This window comes from Thalassophryne amazonica, unplaced genomic scaffold, assembly GCF_902500255.1.
Source record: "Thalassophryne amazonica unplaced genomic scaffold, fThaAma1.1, whole genome shotgun sequence".
In the NCBI taxonomy this organism is placed as follows: domain Eukaryota; kingdom Metazoa; phylum Chordata; class Actinopteri; order Batrachoidiformes; family Batrachoididae; genus Thalassophryne; species Thalassophryne amazonica.
The window spans coordinates 855,753-878,769 of record NW_022986232.1 but is presented as its reverse complement, the minus strand read 5'-3'; the positions used below and the strand labels follow the sequence as shown (position 1 = coordinate 878,769).

At 41.7% G+C, this 23,017-nt stretch overlaps 1 long non-coding RNA gene across 1 annotated transcript; it reads left to right on the top strand.

Annotated features, from left to right (window-relative positions):
• The first annotated feature begins 553 nt into the window (after positions 1–553).
• LOC117505632 lies at positions 554–9,043 on the top strand. The gene is made up of 3 exons (XR_004559186.1): positions 554–563; positions 5,626–5,628; positions 8,905–9,043. It is a non-coding gene; the product is annotated as an uncharacterized LOC117505632 (long non-coding RNA).
• The last annotated feature ends 13,974 nt before the right edge of the window (positions 9,044–23,017 follow it).

The window sequence follows — 23,017 nt, the reverse complement described above, 5'->3', positions numbered from 1 at the left end:
AAGAAGAAGGATGGATCGGCCTTGGGAATTGACAAATTGGGCCAAATTGATAGAAGAAGTTCTAAAAACCCAGACGTTCTACTGGAAGATGCAGAAGAGGTGCCACAAGAAAAAGTGGGCAGAGAAACCCTCATGCATTATTTACCACTGGATTAGACGCCTGGGGAAATAAAGCAGCCAGCAAAACCGAAGAAGTCAGCCGAGTACCACGTGACACCCGAAGAATGGGTGAGAAAGAGGAGGATACAATCTATGGGGGGAGTGGCTAGCAGAGCGGACACTCCTAGTAGGCCGGACCAAACAATTAAGGTGTGGCTCACAGTGCTGATGGTGTTGGTTCCCTATGTGGGGGTTTACTCTGTCGGAGCACACGTTGACCTCCTGGAGGAACAGCAGCAGTCGTTACACCAACCGACTCAAGGTGAGGGAAAAATCAAGAAAGTCTCGGAGTCGCTGGATGTTTCCCTCCATTTTCCGCGGGACGAGGAAGAAGTAAAAAGAAGCGGCTGTTTGCAAAATGTCGCAAGGACCAAATGTAAATAGAGTACCCATTATTAATAATCGTGGAAGACTTTGTCCCTACATACAATGTGGCCTTGTTGCTGAGAAACTATACTTAAATTGGCCAGAAAAAGATTTTGAAGAAGACTGGGAACTAGCATCTAAAGGATATTATGTCACAAATTATGAATATAAAAGAGATGCCGACTTAACAGAGACAACAGGACAAAAATTACTTGCTGAACGAGTGCTGAGCGATGAAAGTCTGCAGCATTGGTACATAAAAGGACGCCGAAGAATACCCCAATCGGTTCCAAGATGTTCAGGCACCTACCCTTGGATATTAAATGTGGTTTACCTACAACTCAACGGCCTGAGATTCACATTGAGATGGGGGATTAATTACGTGAGCCACTCCAAGCAGTCTATGTTGAAATATACCTTAACCAGTGCTTGATCTGCACGACAAGCCCCAACATGCAACGTCAATTGAACAGACGACTTCACGACCCAAGATATTACGTTTTAGATAACCAGACATTAATTTGAGAGTTACTGATCAACCCCTGGCCTGTATGAGCTGCCTACCCCCAACCATACCAACAATTTTGTAAATCAAGACTTCTTCTACCTGTATAGAAGAGGAGTCTGGAACTGTTGTCAATCAAGAAAAATTCAGCTTCAAATTGAGCCTAAGGATCAAGAAGAGAAGCCTATAGTTCCCCTTTATTTAGCCTTATCACAGACCAGGTATTCTGGAAAAGAGTTTTGGCAGCATTGGCAAGATCTCTGGAACTATGTACCCCCACATCAGGTACAGAGGATCCCTGAGGGACCCCTCCCTAAACCTGACAGAATAATTGTTACGATGTGGAAGTGGGCATGGAAAGGAATGGATTCAGAAGTTAAGCACCCATCTCCCATCTACACTCATCTCTTAAGAGACAACGACTGTTCCCTATGGTGGTGCATCTTGGCAGAAAGAGACCTATGGCGGAGTGACAACTCGGTCTGAATCATGCTGCGGACCTTCAAACTGGATGAACATAATGTAAATAGTCTACGATCCGGGCCTGGAGGACTTACACCATACTTGGAATTACCCTACAAGAAAATATGTTTAAGCTGGCCACAAAAGGATTATAAGAAAAGGATGGTTGCTGGGAACAGGAGGATACTTTGTAGATAATGACTCATATAAAAGAACTGCTGACCTTGCAGAGCCTGGAATATACACTCTTCTGGAAGCTATCGTGGACAAAGTTGGACAACACTGGAATTGCCCTGGGGTCAGATGGAAGTTTTACCCAATTCCCCGGTGTCCAGACTCATATCCCTGCATCTTGAATGTAATGTATGTACAGAGAAGGGGCTACAGATTTAAAATAAGGTGGGGACCTAATTATGTTGATCCATTACAGGGAATGTATGTGGATATTTGGCTTGGATCTTTCCAGATCTGGACTAGTAGTCCCTATATGTTTAAAAGACTTCAACTACAAGAAGCACGTTCAACTTTTTGTTTGATTGAGAACCAAACTTTGCCAATATGCACGACAGTACAGCACCTTGACATCGAGAAAGGCGGAAGTCTTCCGCCTATTAGAAGTGGATGGCGAACCAGAGTACTAGTGGGGCTTTGGCAACCCCCAAAGGCTATACTGATACGACTTGGCATAAAGTCGGGAAGAGGACTATTCCAGAGATCGACTCCTCTGTACTCTGTGATGGCGCAGTATGTCGACAGTGGAACGGCATATTGGGACGCCTATGAGGATATCTTGCACCTACGTAGAGAATTGAATCCTGCATCTTCACAGTGTTTCTACACACCCCAGGGACCACCGCCTGAAATGAAGGTGGTGACAGTTGTCACTTGGAAATGGGCGTGGCGAGGACTAGATATTAGACTCCCATGGCCATCTCCCTTGTTAGTCACCCTTCTTCAGCAACGAGCATCAAGCGTCTCTGTTGGGAGCACGAGACAAACAACAGCACCTAAGATCATCTATCTTCGAGATGGAAGAACCACGGGAAGGCAGCGTGATCACCACGCAACCTCAAAGAACCAATGAAAGACCAAGAGAAGGAGAGTTTGGCATAGAAATGCCACTACTGCAACAACCCCAAAAGATGGAGCCGCTGCCACCAGTACCAAGTGAATTCTACTACGAAAATGTTGGAATAAAGCAGCAGCAACAAAGCCAGCCGTGGAAGAAAAAGTGCCTCCAATGTTGGAGTTGGATGGCCAGAATTACAGCATTATTAGTCGGCATTGCTGTACTTCTGGCTATCCTGTACCACTATGGTAGTACGCCCTGGACCTTAACCCATATCAGGGTCCAGTACGCAACAACTAAACTTTCCAACAGACATGTTGGGGAGTTGAATCAAGAAACATCTACATGATATGGGACCAGAATTCTACAAAGAAATGGGCAAAGATGAAGAACCTAACCCAGCAGATGCAAAAGAATAAGTGGCTGCAATACTTGAACGACAGTGGGGAATTTCCAACCGTCACCACCAATCACAACCTGACCACCGTGAGGGAGCAAGAGATTATCGTGGCAACCATCTTACGGCAAGCAGCTGAAAATGAATGAGCTAACCCTTTAGATCCCTCTGAAAGCCCTCTTCATTGCATTGAGTTTGGCTTTTAACTCTTTTGTAACCCACAGCTTATTGTTTGGGGAACGATGTACAGTCCTTGTTGGGACAATGCAGACCACACAGAAATTTAAGTCATCTGTGATGCACTCTGTGTCCATCAATACCCTCTCCGTCTGTCTCACAGAGGACATTCCAGTCTGTTGTCTCCAAACAGCCCTACAGTGCCTCATAGGTGTCCTCAGTCCATCATCTCACATACTTTATGATCAAATGATTAAATTGGCCTGTTTTCAGTCAATCCTGGTTTCTCCTCAACAAGTCTTCAGCTCACTCAATCTCTGCACTTATTCTCCCCCTGATAGTTCACTGTTTCATCAATTCACTTCTTCAATAACTCTTTTTGTGTGTTTTTAAAGGCTTTCTCCAAAGATGTCTAAAGCACAACAGCTGAGGGACAGGCTGAAACAACTGCCAACAGCTGTTGATAAAGAAATATTTGGGTTGTTAGAAGAATTGATTGCAGACTATGAAGAAGAAATTCATCGTTTAAAAGAAGAGAACAAAGGATGGAAATTTCTGGAAGCTGTTTTCAATCCTCGAGTTCGCTTGTACAAAGCAGGTTTGTTAACTTAACATTGCATTACTTTTACCCCATAATATGTTATTATTTTCCTAATCACTTTTTCAAACTGTAATTTTGCGAATACTTGTGCAGGAGGATGAGAATGTTTTTATGGAAAAAAAAAAAGAAAAATGTAAAAAGTTCATTATGTGAAAGTTCTGATTTGATGTTAAGGAAGAGAGTCTCCTTTATAAAACAGAGCCTAGGACTCAAGCTCAAAAGCTTAAAGTGATCAGATTTATAAAAACCATGCGCGCACACACACTCACACACACACCTAAAACAATGTTTTCTAATCGCACTCTAGAATTGTGCACACGTGGATCAGCCATATATTTCACCCTCTAAATGACCTCATTCAGCCATAAATGGTCAATGCAAAACACCTCAAATGTTTCAGCCAGATAAGCGTTCAATGACCTTGACTGCAGAGATGAAGTGCAAGTAAAACTTTTCTGAAACAGAAATTGAGGTGCTTGTGGAGAAAAGATAAGAAAAGCATTGTTTGGTGGTCACAGCAGTGGGGAGACTAGAAAAAAAAATTGCAATGAGTGTCCAGGCGTTACAGGCGCTATTAACACAATCAGACTGATTTGTTTCTTACCTTGTCTGGATGACTGCAATGATCTAGTCCTGTCTACCACAAATATATGTACATTTCAACAGCTGCGGTGCAAGACGGCACTGATGAAATCTTAACAGTGTTGTGAGATTTAAGATCTGAGTATATCTTGTTGGGATGTTCCGATCCGATCACGTGATCGGAAATCGGGCCCGATCATGTGGTTTCAGACTTGATCGAAATTGGACGTTGCATCCCGATCAGGAATCTGATATAGATTTTATCCTCATTATTTTGATCAGCGCTATTTCAAGCTCATTATTGCAGATTAATGGGCCTTTCACGCGTCAGAGGCGTCAAGAATCGGTCTAAAAAGCATTATTTTCAATGAGACGCGCTGCTTTTTAGAGGCGTCAGAAGCATCGCGTCAAAAGCCGAGCTAAAGCGACACTTCTGATGGGAGCATGCATTGCCGCTTGTCGGCAAGCTGACGTGGTCAAAGTTCAACCCAATCCAACTTTCGACGCTCTGAGCTGTGACGTAGCTTCACGCTGTCTAATAGGAACAACATGTCGGGCCAAAACACGGAAGACTAGTGGCAGAGACCACTGATCTGTACAAAACAGAAACGTGTCACAAGACTGCTCATTTATAGAGCAGTTTTCTGAAGAAAATCCTTGGAAATGTTTTTTTGTTGTTGTTTGTTACCTCAAAATTTCTGATTACTGTTAAAAAAAAACAAAAAAAAAACGTTTAGAACACTTGTAATTAAAATAGCTAAATAAAAATCAATAAATGGTTCTTTAGAAACCTTTCATCTGTAAATTAAAACCACCTGTTATTTCAGATTAGATCATTTCTTGTTTAACATAAGGAACCTCGGACATTTATTTTTAGACAAATAAAATAACATGGAAATTTGAACATTTTTTTTTAAGTCTGGTAGATTATTACTTGATTGTTCAAGCTACCTCAAGGAGAAGTGCACTGCTTAAGTGATAAATAATAAAATAAGGTGATTAAATGAAAATATTATATATTTAGCATTTGTTCATTCAGTTTTTTAAAGTATCAGATTGGGACTCGGTATCGGCAGATACTCAAAATCAGATGACTAAGAATCGGATCGGGGCCAAAAAAAACCTGATCAGGACATCCCTAATATCTTGTATAATTGAAAATTCCTCAATGAATAATTGTGGCTCACTTTTGCAAATAAAGCTGACCCCTGCCTCCCCCCATACTTATGATTTCAGTGCAACATGTCCTTTAAAGCATAGCAGAATGGAAATAATGCACGCCACTGTCCAGCACCAAAATCTCAAAGTGGGTCTTGGTACCTGAAGAATTTCAAATTCCGTTCTGCAGTTTTCTTCATAAAAGCCTCCCTGTTCACTGTCACAGAGGCTGCAGTATTGTTCTCAGCCTCTGATCTGATCGATCCCACAGCAGACAGTGTTGATCAAGTCAGCTGTGCACCTGCCTCTGGGCGTGCACAGGTGTGCCTCATCCCCAGACGGCCCGGCCATCACTGCATCCTGCACGGGCTGCGGTTCTCGCCAAGACGAAACAAAAAAAATGCAGAGATCATCTGCTGATCATCTGGCTTCGTGTAAGGCATGGTTTGTGTCATCTGGATGTAAACAGGATAAAATAAAGAGCTGAAGTTTTTTTTTTTTGTGAATTTTCCCACAAAAGCGGGTTTGCATGCCGTCAGATTTCCACCAAGTCTCATGCTAAATCATCACAAGATGACTATACACTATAGCGGCTAGGCATGAGTCGGTATGAGATTTGGACGGTATGATAACCGTGGGCAAAAATATAGCGGTTTCACAGTATTATGTATAGCTTTAAAATAGCTCATAAAACCCTCAGAAAAGTTCGGTACCAAACCTACCACTACGCAGCATAGCAGCAAAGCAACTAGGGGGGTCTGGGGGCATGCCCCCCACAAAATTTTGATAGAAAAGGATGCAAATTGCGCATTCTGGTGATATCTGGGGCAGATTTGGGGTGAAATTATGGAAGAACAAAAAACGAAAGAGAGCCGCACAGCCAGTTAGCTCCCAAACAAGCCTTTAATAACACACCAAAGGTGACGTTTCGGGCCTCGCCCTTCATCAGACAGGATTTTGGAGTAATATTTTCTGAAATTTCGAAATTTTCTAACCTTGTCAGAAGCTGAGATGACCCCATGCCAATATGCACAGGCAGATTAGCATGGGGTCATCTCAGCTGCCAATGTTTTATTAAACATCCAGCCCATTAACAATCATGGCTGCCATGAGTGTTGATTACACTTGTTGTAATTACAGAAAATCTATTAGCAGTCATCATGGTCATCTGCCATTCTCTGCAGCACTTCAAGGTGTTCTTCCTCAGAATCAGAATTAAGCTCAGAATCTAAGGCAGCTCTTCCCTCAAAAACTCTGTCATAATTGTGTTTATAAACCAGTCACCATTTGCTTTTATTATACATCTGTGTAGTTAATAAATAAAATAATCTTCACGGATAATTTGCTCGCGCGCGCACGTAGAGAAATATAAAAAACTCTCCGCTGGCTGCTGTTCGCTCTTCCCTCAAAAACGCTCCATTTGATCTGTGTATAATAAAACGCGGCATTACAAACAGAGGAGAAGAACATTTTTTGATGATGTTTTGTGTATGTGTCAGTCTCAGAAAGTCAAATTCTGCACAAATTTTGTCCAAATTTGATAGATTTCTGTACAGTTATGAAATAAAAAAGGTGGATTCCAGTCGGGAATGCAAGTCTAAAGAGTTGTGTGCCCGCCCCCAAAGTAGGGTGCCACGGGTTCCCGGGTAACCGCTAAAATCGAACCCTGAATGTAATTGAAAGGTTTTACTATACAATCAATTTTTTTTCAATAAAGCCATATCCAAACTGTTAAAATCAGTCGATTTCTTACTTTTGGAACCAAACACCAAATCAATTATTTCTCTCTCATCAGTGCCACCAATGAACACTGACATAGATTTATTAAATGATGTATTATTGACCCAGAAGTTGTTATTCGATGAGTCAATACTACTAGCAAGATTTTTCCCAACATTAACAAAATATTCATTAAAGTGGTTAGCAATAGACTTGTTGTCATTGATCATATTGTTACTATTTAAATGAAAAAATGAAGGGTAATCTCTAACATTTTTATTCTTATTTATTATTTCATTTATAATATTCCATGTGTTTTTAATGTTTCTATTTATACCCAGTAACTCACTATAATATATTTCCTTAGAAAATCTCATAATATGAATTAATTTATTCTTATATATTTTGTATTTAGTTTCAGCTTCCTTTGTTCTTAATTTTATAAATTGTTTATATAACAAGTTCTTCTTTTTACATGCATTCTGAAGTCCCTTAGTTATCCATGGTTTGTGACAATATCGATTTCTGTGCCTTTTGTTAACAAGAGGACAATGTTTGTCATATAACCTGGAGACAGTTGAAATAAAAGCATTATAAGATTCATCAACATCATCAACATACACCTCATCCCAGTTCTGGCGCAATAATTCCTCCCTAAAATTATCAATGATTACAGGTGTTACTGTTCTCCTCAAGGTTTTTAGTTCACTTTGGTGATTACTACTACTATGACCCTGTGATGCAAACACAGTGAAAACTGGCAAATGATCACTAATATCACTTACCAAAATTCCTGCTGTGAGATTACCAGATATAGCATTAGACAGAATATTGTCAATAAGGGTTGTAGAGTTAACAGTGATTCTGCTTGGATGAGTGATAGCTGGAAATAGTCCCAAACAGTATAAGAGGTGGATTATGAAAGAGGTGGTTTGTGGATGATTGTGAGGATTCAAAAATCTACATTAAAGTCTCCACAGACAAATAAATACTTATTTCTATTGATTTTGTTATATATTCCCATAACAATTTCTTCAAAAGAATCAATGTTTGCTCCAGGAGCTCTGTATATGCAGCTGACAATGATATTATTAGAATTCATGGTTGTAATTTCCACAGTAATGCATTCCATAATATTGTCCACTGTAAATGACATATTGTTAACAAGTTTGCAGTTATAATCAGACCTTACATACAGTGCTACGCCTCCGCCCCTTTTCCTCTGCCTATTAACTAGGAACAATTCATAACCGTCCAGATGTACTAAATCTTTATCATCCGTTAGCCATGTTTCTAAGATTGCAATAACTGAAAAGCTTTTTTTGGTTCTTGACAAACAATCACTTATACTGGACATGTTCCGAAGGAGACTTCTACTATTAAAATGTATAATTGAAAAGGTCCCATCATTAATTTTATACTCTGAGTTGTTCTGTAAAATAATTACATTGTCATACTATTTTTTCAGTGAAAAATGAATCAGGATCGATTTCAAGTCCAAAGGGGCGGGAAGCAGAATTACAGTGATTAAATGTTTCCAAACCGAGCTCCTGGGCTGAAAAAAACTGATCACTGTCAATGGTCATTATGTTATCTATAGGTTTTTATCAATAATCACAATCAACCCAAAACCAGTACAAAAAAAAGCCAGTTTTATCCTCATTCATATTTATTCAGTTCTTCTATGTCTTTGATAACTAGTACCTTAGCTTCCTCAAGTGTACCTTTAAGTTTAATGTATACTTTGCAGTTCATAACCCATGTATTCTGTATTTTATTTTGTTTCAGTAAATATCTGGCTTTCTTGGCAATATCAGCATTCCTTTTTATTAAATGGTCATTCAGATAAACATTCGTGCCCTTTAGCTTTTTCCCTTGTTTCATTAGTGCAATTTTGTTTTTCCTGCTCACAAACCTCAGAATCAGAGCTGGCGTGTTGTTGTCCTTAGCTGGGAGAGGGTGGCAAGCCTCGATGGTGTCAACGTCCAGATGAATGTCTCTGGTCGCGAGAAAAGCTGCCACTTGTTGCTCTGTGGAGCTCATCTCCAGCTCACTGGTTCTGTCCACGCTGTTTGCGGTCACAGCATGCGCATATGACCCGGGTTTTATCTTCAACCCAGTCACAATAACATCATTTGTTCTTGAGTATTGTTCCAAATCATCCACTCTTCGTTCCAGGGCTGCGATTTTCCTGTCCTTCCTGCCGACGCCGCGGGCCTGGATGGGCCGCCGACGCCGCGGGCCTGGATGGGTCGCCGTTAGCTTTGCGGCTAATCCTCCGCCACCTCGTGGCTAATCCGATCTTTACTTAAATACTTTAAATGAAACGCTGAACAATGCTTTCTTTCTCACATGTCCTTACTTAAATAGGGACATGTAATGAGAAGATGAAAGACAGGTGTGCAGATTGTGATAAGGCTCACCTGTGAAGGAACACCAAATGACGAGCTGCTCTGTGTGTGTGCGATGACGATCTTTGAGGTCAGCTCATGAAAATGAGCTATTTTAAAGCTATACATAATACTGTGAAACCGCTATATTTTTGCCCACGGTTATCATACCGTCCAAATCTCATACCGACTCATGCCTAGCCGCTATAGTGTATAGTCATCTTGTGATGATTTAGCATGAGACTTGGTGGAAATCTGACGGCATGCAAACCCGCTTTTGTGGGAAAATTCACAAAAAAAAAAAACTTCAGCTCTTTATTTTATCCTGTTTACATCCAGATGACACAAACCATGCCTTACACGAAGCCAGATGATCAGCAGATGATCTCTGCATTTTTTTTGTTTCGTCTTGGTGAGAACCGCAGCCCGTGCAGGATGCAGTGATGGCCGGGCCGTCTGGGGATGAGGCACACCTGTGCACGCCCAGAGGCAGGTGCACAGCTGACTTGATCAACACTGTCTGCTGTGGGATCGATCAGATCAGAGGCTGAGAACAATACTGCAGCCTCTGTGACAGTGAACAGGGAGGCTTTTATGAAGAAAACTGCAGAACGGAATTTGAAATTCTTCAGGTACCAAGACCCACTTTGAGATTTTGGTGCTGGACAGTGGCGTGCATTATTTCCATTCTGCTATGCTTTAAAGGACATGTTGCACTGAAATCATAAGTATGGGGGGAGGCAGGGGTCAGCTTTATTTGCAAAAGTGAGCCACAATTATTCATTGAGGAATTTTCAATTATACAAGATATTAGGGATGTCCTGATCAGGTTTTTTTGGCCCCGATCCGATTCTGAGTCATCTGATTTTGAGTATCTGCCGATACCGAGTCCCAATCTGATACTTTAAAAAACTGAATGAACAAATGCTAAATATATAATATTTTCATTTTAATCACCTTATTTTATTATTTATCACTTAAGCAGTGCACTTCTCCTTGAGGTAGCTTGAACAATCAAGTAATAATCTACCAGACTTAAAAAAAAATGTTCAAATTTCCATGTTATTTTATTTGTCTAAAAATAAATGTCCGAGGTTCCTTATGTTAAACAAGAAATGATCTAATCTGAAATAACAGGTGGTTTTAATTTACAGATGAAAGGTTTCTAAAGAACCATTTATTGATTTTTATTTAGCTATTTTAATTACAAGTGTTCTAAACGTTTTTTTTTTTGTTTTTTTTTAACAGTAATCAGAAATTTTGAGGTAACAAACAACAACAAAAAAAATTTCCAAGGATTTTCTTCAGAAAACTGCTCTATAAATGAGCAGTCTTGTGACACGTTTCTGTTTTGTACAGATCAGTGGTCTCTGCCACTAGTCTTCCGTGTTTTGGCCCGACATGTTGTTCCTATTAGACAGCGTGAAGCTACGTCACAGCTCAGAGCGTCGAAAGTTGGATTGGGTTGAACTTTGACCACGTCAGCTTGCCGACAAGCGGCAATGCATGCTCCCATCAGAAGTGTCGCTTTAGCTCGGCTTTTGACGCGATGCTTCTGACGCCTCTAAAAAGCAGCGCGTCCCATTGAAAATAATGCTTTTTAGACCGATTCTTGACGCCTCTGACGCATGAAAGGCCCATTAATCTGCAATAATGAGCTTGAAATAGCGCTGATCAAAATAATGAGGATAAAATCTATATCAGATTCCTGATCGGGATGCAACGTCCAATTTCGATCAAGTCTGAAACCACATGATCGGGCCCGATTTCCGATCACGTGATCGGATCGGAACATCCCAACAAGATATACTCAGATCTTAAATCTCACAACACTGTTAAGATTTCATCAGTGCCGTCTTGCACCGCAGCTGTTGAAATGTACATATATTTGTGGTAGACAGGACTAGATCATTGCAGTCATCCAGACAAGGTAAGAAACAAATCAGTCTGATTGTGTTAATAGCGCCTGTAACGCCTGGACACTCATTGCAATTTTTTTTTCTAGTCTCCCCACTGCTGTGACCACCAAACAATGCTTTTTCTTATCTTTTCTCCACAAGCACCTCAATTTCTGTTTCAGAAAAGTTTTACTTGCACTTCATCTCTGCAGTCAAGGTCATTGAACGCTTATCTGGCTGAAACATTTGAGGTGTTTTGCATTGACCATTTATGGCTGAATGAGGTCATTTAGAGGGTGAAATATATGGCTGATCCACGTGTGCACAATTCTAGAGTGCGATTTAGAAAACATTGTTTTTAGGTGTGTGTGTGAGTGTGTGTGCGCGCATGGTTTTTATAAATCTGATCACTTTAAGCTTTTGAGCTTGAGTCCTAGGCTCTGTTTTATAAAGGAGACTCTCTTCCTTAACATCAAATCAGAACTTTCACATAATGAACTTTTTACATTTTTCTTTTTTTTTTTCCATAAAAACATTCTCATCCTCCTGCACAAGTATTCGCAAAATTACAGTTTGAAAAAGTGATTAGGAAAATAATAACATATTATGGGGTAAAAGTAATGCAATGTTAAGTTAACAAACCTGCTTTGTACAAGCGAACTCGAGGATTGAAAACAGCTTCCAGAAATTTCCATCCTTTGTTCTCTTCTTTTAAACGATGAATTTCTTCTTCATAGTCTGCAATCAATTCTTCTAACAACCCAAATATTTCTTTATCAACAGCTGTTGGCAGTTGTTTCAGCCTGTCCCTCAGCTGTTGTGCTTTAGACATCTTTGGAGAAAGCCTTTAAAAACACACAAAAAGAGTTATTGAAGAAGTGAATTGATGAAACAGTGAACTATCAGGGGGAGAATAAGTGCAGAGATTGAGTGAGCTGAAGACTTGTTGAGGAGAAACCAGGATTGACTGAAAACAGGCCAATTTAATCATTTGATCATAAAGTATGTGAGATGATGGACTGAGGACACCTATGAGGCACTGTAGGGCTGTTTGGAGACAACAGACTGGAATGTCCTCTGTGAGACAGACGGAGAGGGTATTGATGGACACAGAGTGCATCACAGATGACTTAAATTTCTGTGTGGTCTGCATTGTCCCAACAAGGACTGTACATCGTTCCCCAAACAATAAGCTGTGGGTTACAAAAGAGTTAAAAGCCAAACTCAATGCAATGAAGAGGGCTTTCAGAGGGATCTAAAGGGTTAGCTCATTCATTTTCAGCTGCTTATCTGGGTCCAGGTTACGGTGGCAGCAAAGCAAGTCAACCCACACTTTCCTATCCTCAACCAAGTACTGTAACTCTTCCCAAGGCATTCCCAAACCACCTGGGAAATATAATCTCTCCTGCGTGTTCTGGTTCTTCCCTGGGACCTTCTGCTGGTTGGACGTGCCTGGAAAATCTACCCAGAGAGATGACAAGGGGGCATCCACACCAGGTGCCCGAACCACCTCATCTGGCTTTTGTCGATGTGAACAAGCAGCAGATCAACTCTGAATCCCTCCCGGATAGTCGAGCTTCTCACCCTGTCCAGGAGTGTAAGCCCAGATACCTAATGGAGGAGTCTCATTTCTGCCATTTGTATCCATGATCTTATTCTTTCAGTCATTACTCAAAGCTCATGACCATACATGAGGATAGGAGCATAAATCAACTGGTAAATTGAGCCTTGTCTTCTGGCTCAGCTCCTTCTTCACCACAACGTTCTGGTACCGCGTCCGTAAGATTTCAGATGCTGACCCAATCTGTCTATTGATCTCACACTCCAATTTGTCCCCAGTCATGAACAACACCCCAAGTAATTAAACTCTCACCTAACTGAGAGCATACAGTCCATTGCTTTCCAACAGATGACCATGGTTTCAGATTTTGAGGTGCTGATTGTCATTGCTTCACACTAGGGATGGGACCGATTCCGGATCGGTATCGGGTTCCGATACTGACGTAATTCACGTATTGGAAAATACCGATCCAACGTGAGACATTTCCATATACTGGAGAAGAGCCACTGTGAATCCTCTTAATTGCTGCTGTTTGCCCTCTGCTTGTTTACTATAAGGAGGGGAGATGGGATGTTTTCTGAAGGTGAGCTGTTTGAGAGAGCTCTCTTCCTCAGTGTTCTGGCTGCGGATAGTAGCAACTAACTTTGTGGCTCTCTGGTTCAAATTGTCTGTTCTTCGGGCATGGATTTTCCAAAAAATTAACTGAATTGTTGCTCAAAATGTGCGCTAAAAAGTTAGATCGGAAAAGTATCGGGATCGGCAGATATCCAAATTCAGGTATCGGGATCAGATCAGGAGTGAAAAATTGTGGATTGGTGCATCCCTAGTTCACACACAGCCTCAAACCTGCTCAGTGTATGTTGGAGGTCACTGTCTGATGAAGCCAACAGAACAATATCATCCGCAAAAATCAGAGATGCAACTCTGAGGTCACCAGACTGTACACCTTCTGGTGCCTGACTGCACACCTTGAAATCCCATCCATGAATATCCTCCTGACTACCAAGACACACACACACATTTGCACAAAGGCTGTTCAAGCTGGTGGCGAGGAGATTCGTCTAGCTGCTCACTGCCTCCATCCGGACATCCACCCCGCTGAAGCTGATCTCACACCCCGGTCGAATAGCCTTCTCTGGAACCAGGATACGAACCGGCCACGCCCGTTAACGGCAGCTCTCCTCTTATGGATCAGGGCTCTTGGAATGTTACTAGATTTTGAATTTAGTGACTCGTACAGCGAGTCCCCAGGATGTGTTATTTTCATTAAAAAAACAGACTAACCTTTTAGAGCCTTTTTGATGTTGTACACCCAATAAACTTTAACTTTTACACCTTAAGAAGCATCAATAATCCAATGTCCGAGCCTTAACACTTTAACTGCATGCTTGGAAATTTATTGCAGGTTTTGCAAGTGCCAATAACATAATCAACATAGATTATATGATGATAATTTCACAACAGTAATTCAAGTATAATTAGAATAATGATTGGCAGAGATTTTTGTTTTTGATTCAATAATTCTGACTGATCTTACTGGGACTGGATTGACTTCTTAATTTTTCTAGGAGTGAGGGAAGGAGGTTTTTGAGGTTAGGGTCCCCAGCTCGATGAACTTGATTTCCTCTTCATCAGCTATTAATCGTTAGCTGACCACGATCCTTGTGTAATGTTGTAATCCTTCAGGAAGTTAATCCACATAAGAGTTTATTCCTTCTTCAATCAACCAAAAGTTGATCTAATCCATTCTGGCAGGGGGGAAGTGGCAACAGCACCTCTCCCTGGAAGAATAACCCTGTTTCCTGGTGTTTCACAGTTTATATATGTGCTTGACTCTTGTTGTCTTCAGATGATCTTGGTTACCATGGGGACACTGTTGACTCAAAACCTCCTCCCTTCTCCTTCCACTTACTGGAAATTTCTGCAGCTGTTACCAGTAACTTATTTCTCAAGTTCCTCTTTTCTGTTAACACGTCAGCTTTTCTGAGAATTCATTCTTTTAAATCATTTCTTTAGAATCACATCAATCATATTCAATCATTTCATTACAACTCTCTTTTACATAAAAACAATTCATATGATCATATACAAACATTTTCATTCCTTATTATTCATTTCATATTTTACCAACATCTTAATTATTTGATCAGTTGTTTAACATGAGCTTTTCTTGCCCTGCTTACGACATCATCTTCACTTCCTCTTTTTTCTCTGACCCTGCACTCTTTATGAAAAACAACTCATATAATCATTCATTTCACTTATTTGTAACATACTTTTTCTAATCAACTCTTAATTTTAACACATTAATACTTCATTTGTTATTTGTAACATACCTTTTCTAATCAACTCTTAATTTTAACACATTAATACTTCATTTGTTATTTGTAACATACCTTTTCTAATCAACTCTTAATTTTAACACATTAATACTTCATTTGTTATTTGTAACATACCTTTTCTAATCAACTCTTAATTTTAACACATTAATACTTCATTTGTTATTTGTAACATACCTTTTCTAATCAACTCTTAATTTTAACACATTAATACTTCATTTGTTATTTGTAACATACCTTTTCTAATCAACTCTTAATTTTAACACATTAATACTTCATTTGTTATTTGTAACATACCTTTTCTAATCAACTCTTAATTTTAACACATTAATACTTCATTTGTTATTTGTAACATACCTTTTCTAATCAGCTCTTAATTTTAACACATTAATACTTCATTTGTTATTTGTAACATACCTTTTCTAATCAGCTCTTAATTTTAACACATTAATACTTCATTTGTTATTTGTAACATACTTTTTCTAATCAACTCTTAATTTTAACACATTAATACTTCATTTGATCATACTTGTCATGTTAGAATCATTCTTAGACATATTCCATCGTCTTCACCACTGAGTTCATTCCGTGGGCCTCCCCATTTGTAATGGAAAAGTCCAGTATGACCTCACTTACTCCTGTAAGGTACCAAACACTGTGCAGTTTAATCCAACAGCATGTATATTAATTCCATGGCTTGTATTATATTCCAAGATGAAACCAAGCTGAAAGCAAGCTTAAAGTCATCTTTCCTGACACCCCCTCCATGACTTGAAGCTTTGCCGATCTCTCTATACTTCCATAAAAACATCCTCGTCGTCGTCGACAGGATGAAGGGTGAGCACTTCTTTTTCATCCACCATCGGAGACAGAACAGGAGGAGCTGGAGTTGAACGACACTCATCCAGCACCACGTACTCCTCTCCGCCCATCTGTAGATTGCTGTCGCCGTCAGAAGGCTGCTCTTCCAGTAGCGGTGATTGTGATGGTAATCCCGATGGAGACGGAGTTGCCTCTTATTCCTGAGATGATACTCCGTCAGGGAACCATGGTGCGCATGGTGAAGTGGGGGTGACGGGTGTATAACACGGTGTAACTGGTGTAGATGGCCGCGGTGATGTACCCTTCGTTTGAGGTGAAGCTTCAGCGAGAATATCCTCAGGCTCGGGCTGTTGAATGTGTTCATCCAGGAACACCTGCGTGAGGGCCTCCAAACACCAGTTCATATCCTCGGTTTGCACCCCAACCTCCGCAGTGCGCTGTGGAGATGAACGTGGAACTGGTGGTAATGAATGACCAATGTTTGCCTCGACCTCAATTTTTAGGTATGCTTCTGTTGGTACCTGGGGCAGAAAAGAAGTATCCTTCCGTCCCACTATTCCCCGTGCCACTTGAACAGGGAAGGTGTTGCCATAACATGTCGGGCACCACAGAGTCGGTGTTATCTCCCAGAAGTAGAGCGCTTGTTCCAGGGTGGCTTGACAATGAATACATCTTATATCCCCCTATAGTGTAAGAGGAAACATTAGTCTTTTAACTATTATATTGCAAGCAAGCAAAAGTGTTCGTCGGGATTATTCAGATGTACGCCAGAGACGCCTCATGATCACCGTAGGAGAGTGGGACTGTGATGAAGTTACCATTCCCGCTGTAGCTGAAGGAGCTGTACGTGGGAAGCAAGCATCATAGGTCGTAAACCATAACAGCAGGAGTAGTTGACTAACCATGGACAGCCAGTATAAAGCTGATAATATTCCCCATCCTAAGGCCCAAATTATGATAAGTCCAAGTTTGTAGAGCCAGGGTTTCTTGCGTTGTATGGCTCCAGTTAACGTAGCTATGTACGCCAATAGGGTCAGGGCCATCACAGCTTCACACACAATGTCAGCTATCCCTGCCGGGGCGTAAAAGATTGCTGTCATATCTATCACCATCCAAATTGTAATTGATGTGTACTGCCATATTCCCCAACAGTCAAACTGGAGAGTAAAGCGACCGAGGACGTGAGTGATGAATAAAGACAACCCTAGGTCACTCTGACCGTAGTGCAGATTGATGATCGCCAATCTGACGCATCCATGTAGTAGCGTTACTATTCGCAGTGGTTGTCGTAAGTCCCAACGGCCGACACAGCAGTATAGCAGCCATATTAACAGTAGTGCAATAAACTCCACTCTACTCACTTTGAAGATGGTGTCATTTATGCTGCCAGTATTGTTGGACATTGTGCTCTGTTACTCTTTTTACTTATCTCCTTAAGTCTGTATGCTGTTATGTAGATGCTTCTTCTTCCTTCACTCCCCCAAGTCAGAATGAACAGGGCGTGTCTCGGCGTCGGGCTTTGTAGGCTTCATCGCTCCTCCCCTAACGGAGGAGGGGCTCCTCTCACACAAGCGCAGGGCGGCTGCGAAACTTCCTTTTAACAGAACATATCCAATCACTGCAGCAATAATAAGTCCTATTATGATTAACAGATAGGGCCAAAGATATCCAAACAAATGTCCAATCCAACCAGTCACTACTTCAAGACCTTCTTTAATGACCTCTCCGGTGGTGGTGATGATTCCTCCAGCTATTATTTGCGTTCTTTCCCACCAAGAACATTCATGCCGACCTCTTCCTTTTCTACAGCTCAACCAATGTTCTGCAGGCAATTCACATGTACCATTATTGTAAATCCGATTGTGTCCCAACCATTCATAACCGACAATTTCTCGTCCTTCGCATAGACTTTTCTTGAAGGCATATCCTTCCTCAAGCATTATCAAAGCATCACCGACAAATGGCACTATGTGGCCTAGGACCTGCTTCCTTTTTGACATTCCATGTCCCAGGACAGCCTTGGCACATCCAACGTTGGGTGGAAAAGCTCTTATCCATACGCCTGCACTGTTCTTCTCCCAAACTGTTTGATGGCCGTAAGTGTCATACTCGCCGTCATAGTAAGCGTCACAATATTCTTCCCAGCCAGGAACATTTCTACAATTTTGGCGGGCAAGGCTTATCATCATCATTTTCTGTGGCGTAACATAAGGGTTTGGTCTCCAGAGTACACTGGACCAAGTAGCTCTGTCTCTGGAGTAGACCATGGTGATGTATTGATATTTAACCCAATAATTATTACTTTGATCTAAACAGGGGAATACCCAATCTTCAACTTCATATTTCTCCATTCCCCACCAAGTGACGTCCTTACTACGTCTAACTCCTTCCTGCCATGCTTGAAGGGTCCCCTTAATGGTTGGAATCTGTAACAACTTTGTACAGTTATATACCCATCTTAGCCAATTCCCTGTCTTAATTTGGTCTATTGGACATCGGGGGGATTTACCAGAACCTTCAGCCAAATTATTATGGTATTCTGTCTCATGTAAGCTTCCATAGATGTTATTCGCCACACATCGATCAATTTTGCTAAAATCTTCCTGAGGTACTGACCTTAGCTCATCAGGTTTTGGTAGTTTTTGCACATAAAATTTTGCTTTATGTGGACCCCGCAAACTATGCCCAGTCCACGTGTATCGCCTTGGAAAATTCCCCTCAAAATGTATCAGTGGAATGCGCCAGACCCACGGAAAGGTATCGTTAAGCCATTCATCATGTTTTGCCTCCTGTTTTTGTTTCCAAGTAATCCTGTCTATCAAATCGGTGACTGGTGCAAGCACCATGTAATTTTGAGATTTACATCGAATAGGTTGATTCCAATAACATCTATCTAATTTTGCTACTTTTTCTTTTACACAATAATCATGAATCTTCTTCCATCTATTTTTAGCCACATTATCGATACTTTTAACTTTTGGTTCTAATACTTGCTGGGTATCTTGCGTTGGCGATGTAGGGAGTGGTTTGGTTTTTCCCTGTGTTGGTGATATCTTTGTGGATCCCACCAATGCTGCTGGTGAGATGGCGGTTGGTTTGGAATATGGTATCCCTGCGCCCATGCCGGTAGCGTTGTTCAATGGAGGGACTATTGTAGATGTAGTATCCACTTTCGGCACTCTGCTGCGGGTGTTGTCACAGGTGAGGTTATAATTACCCCAATGTTTCCAGGTAGGCATTATCATTCTGCAAACATCATGTCTTGGTGATGCTGGAAAAACAGCTTCTCTTTCCCAATATCCTGCTCGATAGCCCAGTAGTACTCTGCATCCCCATGAGCAATACCAGGCTGGCTCGCCAGGTTCAGGTCTTATCCAAGTGCAGCCTACTTCTCTTCGCTCTTTTTGTTTTAACCGTAAGATGGTTGCCACGATAATCTCTTGCTCCCTCACGGTGGTCAGGTTGTGATTGGTGGTGACGGTTGGAAATTCCCCACTGTCGTTCAAGTATTGCAGCCACTTATTCTTTTGCATCTGCTGGGTTAGGTTCTTCATCTTTGCCCATTTCTTTGTAGAATTCTGGTCCCATATCATGTAGATGTTTCTTGATTCAACTCCCCAACATGTCTGTTGGAAAGTTTTAGTTGTTGCGTACTGGACCCTGATATGGGTTAAGGTCCAGGGCGTACTACCATAGTGGTACAGGATAGCCAGAAGTACAGCAATGCCGACTAATAATGCTGTAATTCTGGCCATCCAACTCCAACATTGGAGGCACTTTTTCTTCCACGGCTGGCTTTGTTGCTGCTGCTTTATTCCAACATTTTCGTAGTAGAATTCACTTGGTACTGGTGGCAGCGGCTCCATCTTTTGGGGTTGTTGCAGTAGTGGCATTTCTATGCCAAACTCTCCTTCTCTTGGTCTTTCATTGGTTCTTTGAGGTTGCGTGGTGATCACGCTGCCTTCCCGTGGTTCTTCCATCTCGAAGATAGATGATCTTAGGTGCTGTTGTTTGTCTCGTGCTCCCAACAGAGACGCTTGATGCTCGTTGCTGAAGAAGGGTGACTAACAAGGGAGATGGCCATGGGAGTCTAATATCTAGTCCTCGCCACGCCCATTTCCAAGTGACAACTGTCACCACCTTCATTTCAGGCGGTGGTCCCTGGGGTGTGTAGAAACACTGTGAAGATGCAGGATTCAATTCTCTACGTAGGTGCAAGATATCCTCATAGGCGTCCCAATATGCCGTTCCACTGTCGACATACTGCGCCATCACAGAGTACAGAGGAGTCGATCTCTGGAATAGTCCTCTTCCCGACTTTATGCCAAGTCGTATCAGTATAGCCTTTGGGGGTTGCCAAAGCCCCACTAGTACTCTGGTTCGCCATCCACTTCTAATAGGCGGAAGACTTCCGCCTTTCTCGATGTCAAGGTGCTGTACTGTCGTGCATATTGGCAAAGTTTGGTTCTCAATCAAACAAAAAGTTGAACGTGCTTCTTGTAGTTGAAGTCTTTTAAACATATAGGGACTACTAGTCCAGATCTGGAAAGATCCAAGCCAAATATCCACATACATTCCCTGTAATGGATCAACATAATTAGGTCCCCACCTTATTTTAAATCTGTAGCCCCTTCTCTGTACATACATTACATTCAAGATGCAGGGATATGAGTCTGGACACCGGGGAATTGGGTAAAACTTCCATCTGACCCCAGGGCAATTCCAGTGTTGTCCAACTTTGTCCACGATAGCTTCCAGAAGAGTGTATATTCCAGGCTCTGCAAGGTCAGCAGTTCTTTTATATGAGTCATTATCTACAAAGTATCCTCCTGTTCCCAGCAACCATCCTTTTTCTTTATAATCCTTTTGTGGCCAGCTTAAACATATTTTCTTGTAGGGTAATTCCAAGTATGGTGTAAGTCCTCCAGGCCCGGATCGTAGACTATTTACATTATGTTCATCCAGTTTGAAGGTCCGCAGCATGATTCAGACCGAGTTGTCACTCCGCCATAGGTCTCTTTCTGCCAAGATGCACCACCATAGGGAACAGTCGTTGTCTCTTAAAGAGATGAGTGTAGATGGGAGATGGGTGCTTAACTTCTGAATCCATTCCTTTCCATGCCCACTTCCACATCGTAACAATTATTCTGTCAGGTTTAGGGAGGGGTCCCTCAGGGATCCTCTGTACCTGATGTGGGGGTACATAGTTCCAGAGATCTTGCCAATGCTGCCAAAACTCTTTTCCAGAATACCTGGTCTGTGATAAGGCTAAATAAAGGGGAACTATAGGCTTCTCTTCTTGATCCTTAGGCTCAATTTGAAGCTGAATTTTTCTTGATTGACAACAGTTCCAGACTCCTCTTCTATACAGGTAGAAGAAGTCTTGATTTACAAAAATTGTTGGTATGGTTGGGGGTAGGCAGCTCATACAGGCCAGGGGTTGATCAGTAACTCTCAAATTTAATGTCTGGTTATCTAAAACGTAATATCTTGGGTCGTGAAGTCGTCTGTTCAATTGACGTTGCATGTTGGGGCTTGTCGTGCAGATCAAGCACTGGTTAAGGTATATTTCAACATAGACTGCTTGGAGTGGCTCAACGTAATTAATCCCCCATCTCAATGTGAATCTCAGGCCGTTGAGTTGTAGGTAAACCACATTTAATATCCAAGGGTAGGTGCCTGAACATCTTGGAACCGATTGGGGTATTCTTCGGCGTCCTTTTATGTACCAATGCTGCAGACTTTCATCGCTCAGCACTCGTTCAGCAAGTAATTTTTGTCCTGTTGTCTCTGTTAAGTCGGCATCTCTTTTATATTCATAATTTGTGACATAATATCCTTTAGATGCTAGTTCCCAGTCTTCTTCAAAATCTTTTTCTGGCCAATTTAAGTATAGTTTCTCAGCAACAAGGCCACATTGTATGTAGGGACAAAGTCTTCCACGATTATTAATAATGGGTACTCTATTTACATTTGGTCCTTGCGACATTTTGCAAACAGCCGCTTCTTTTTACTTCTTCCTCGTCCCGCGGAAAATGGAGGGAAACATCCAGCGACTCCGAGACTTTCTTGATTTTTCCCTCACCTTGAGTCGGTTGGTGTAACGACTGCTGCTGTTCCTCCAGGAGGTCAACGTGTGCTCCGACAGAGTAAACCCCCACATAGGGAACCAACACCATCAGCACTGTGAGCCACACCTTAATTGTTTGGTCCGGCCTACTAGGAGTGTCCGCTCTGCTAGCCACTCCCCCCATAGATTGTATCCTCCTCTTTCTCACCCATTCTTCGGGTGTCACGTGGTACTCGGCTGACTTCTTCGGTTTTGCTGGCTGCTTTATTTCCCCAGGCGTCTAATCCAGTGGTAAAATAATGCATGAGGGTTTCTCTGCCCACTTTTTCTTGTGGCACCTCTTCTGCATCTTCCAGTAGAACGTCTGGGTTTTTAGAACTTCTTCTATCAATTTGGCCCAATTTGTCAATTCCCAAGGGCCGATCCATCCTTCTTCTTGGGCTTTTTGCTGTTGATCATCGGTCAGTCCTCCCATCATGTCTGTATATCCGGGTCGCTCCGGATCTCTATACACTCTGAACACCAGTGGATTTTGCACTGTGTCTATTGGAGGGTCATAAGTTTGCCCATACTCTGAAGCCTGGGACCAACTTTGATGTATAGCTTCATGCAACAAAGACGGCTTTCGCTCACCACCTCCTGCAGCTTGGTCACTTCCTCCTGCTCTAGTTGTGTCCAACATCAAATAGACACTTGGTGCTGTTGGACTCACGTCACCGCTGCCTTGATTCCCTTCAGCTTG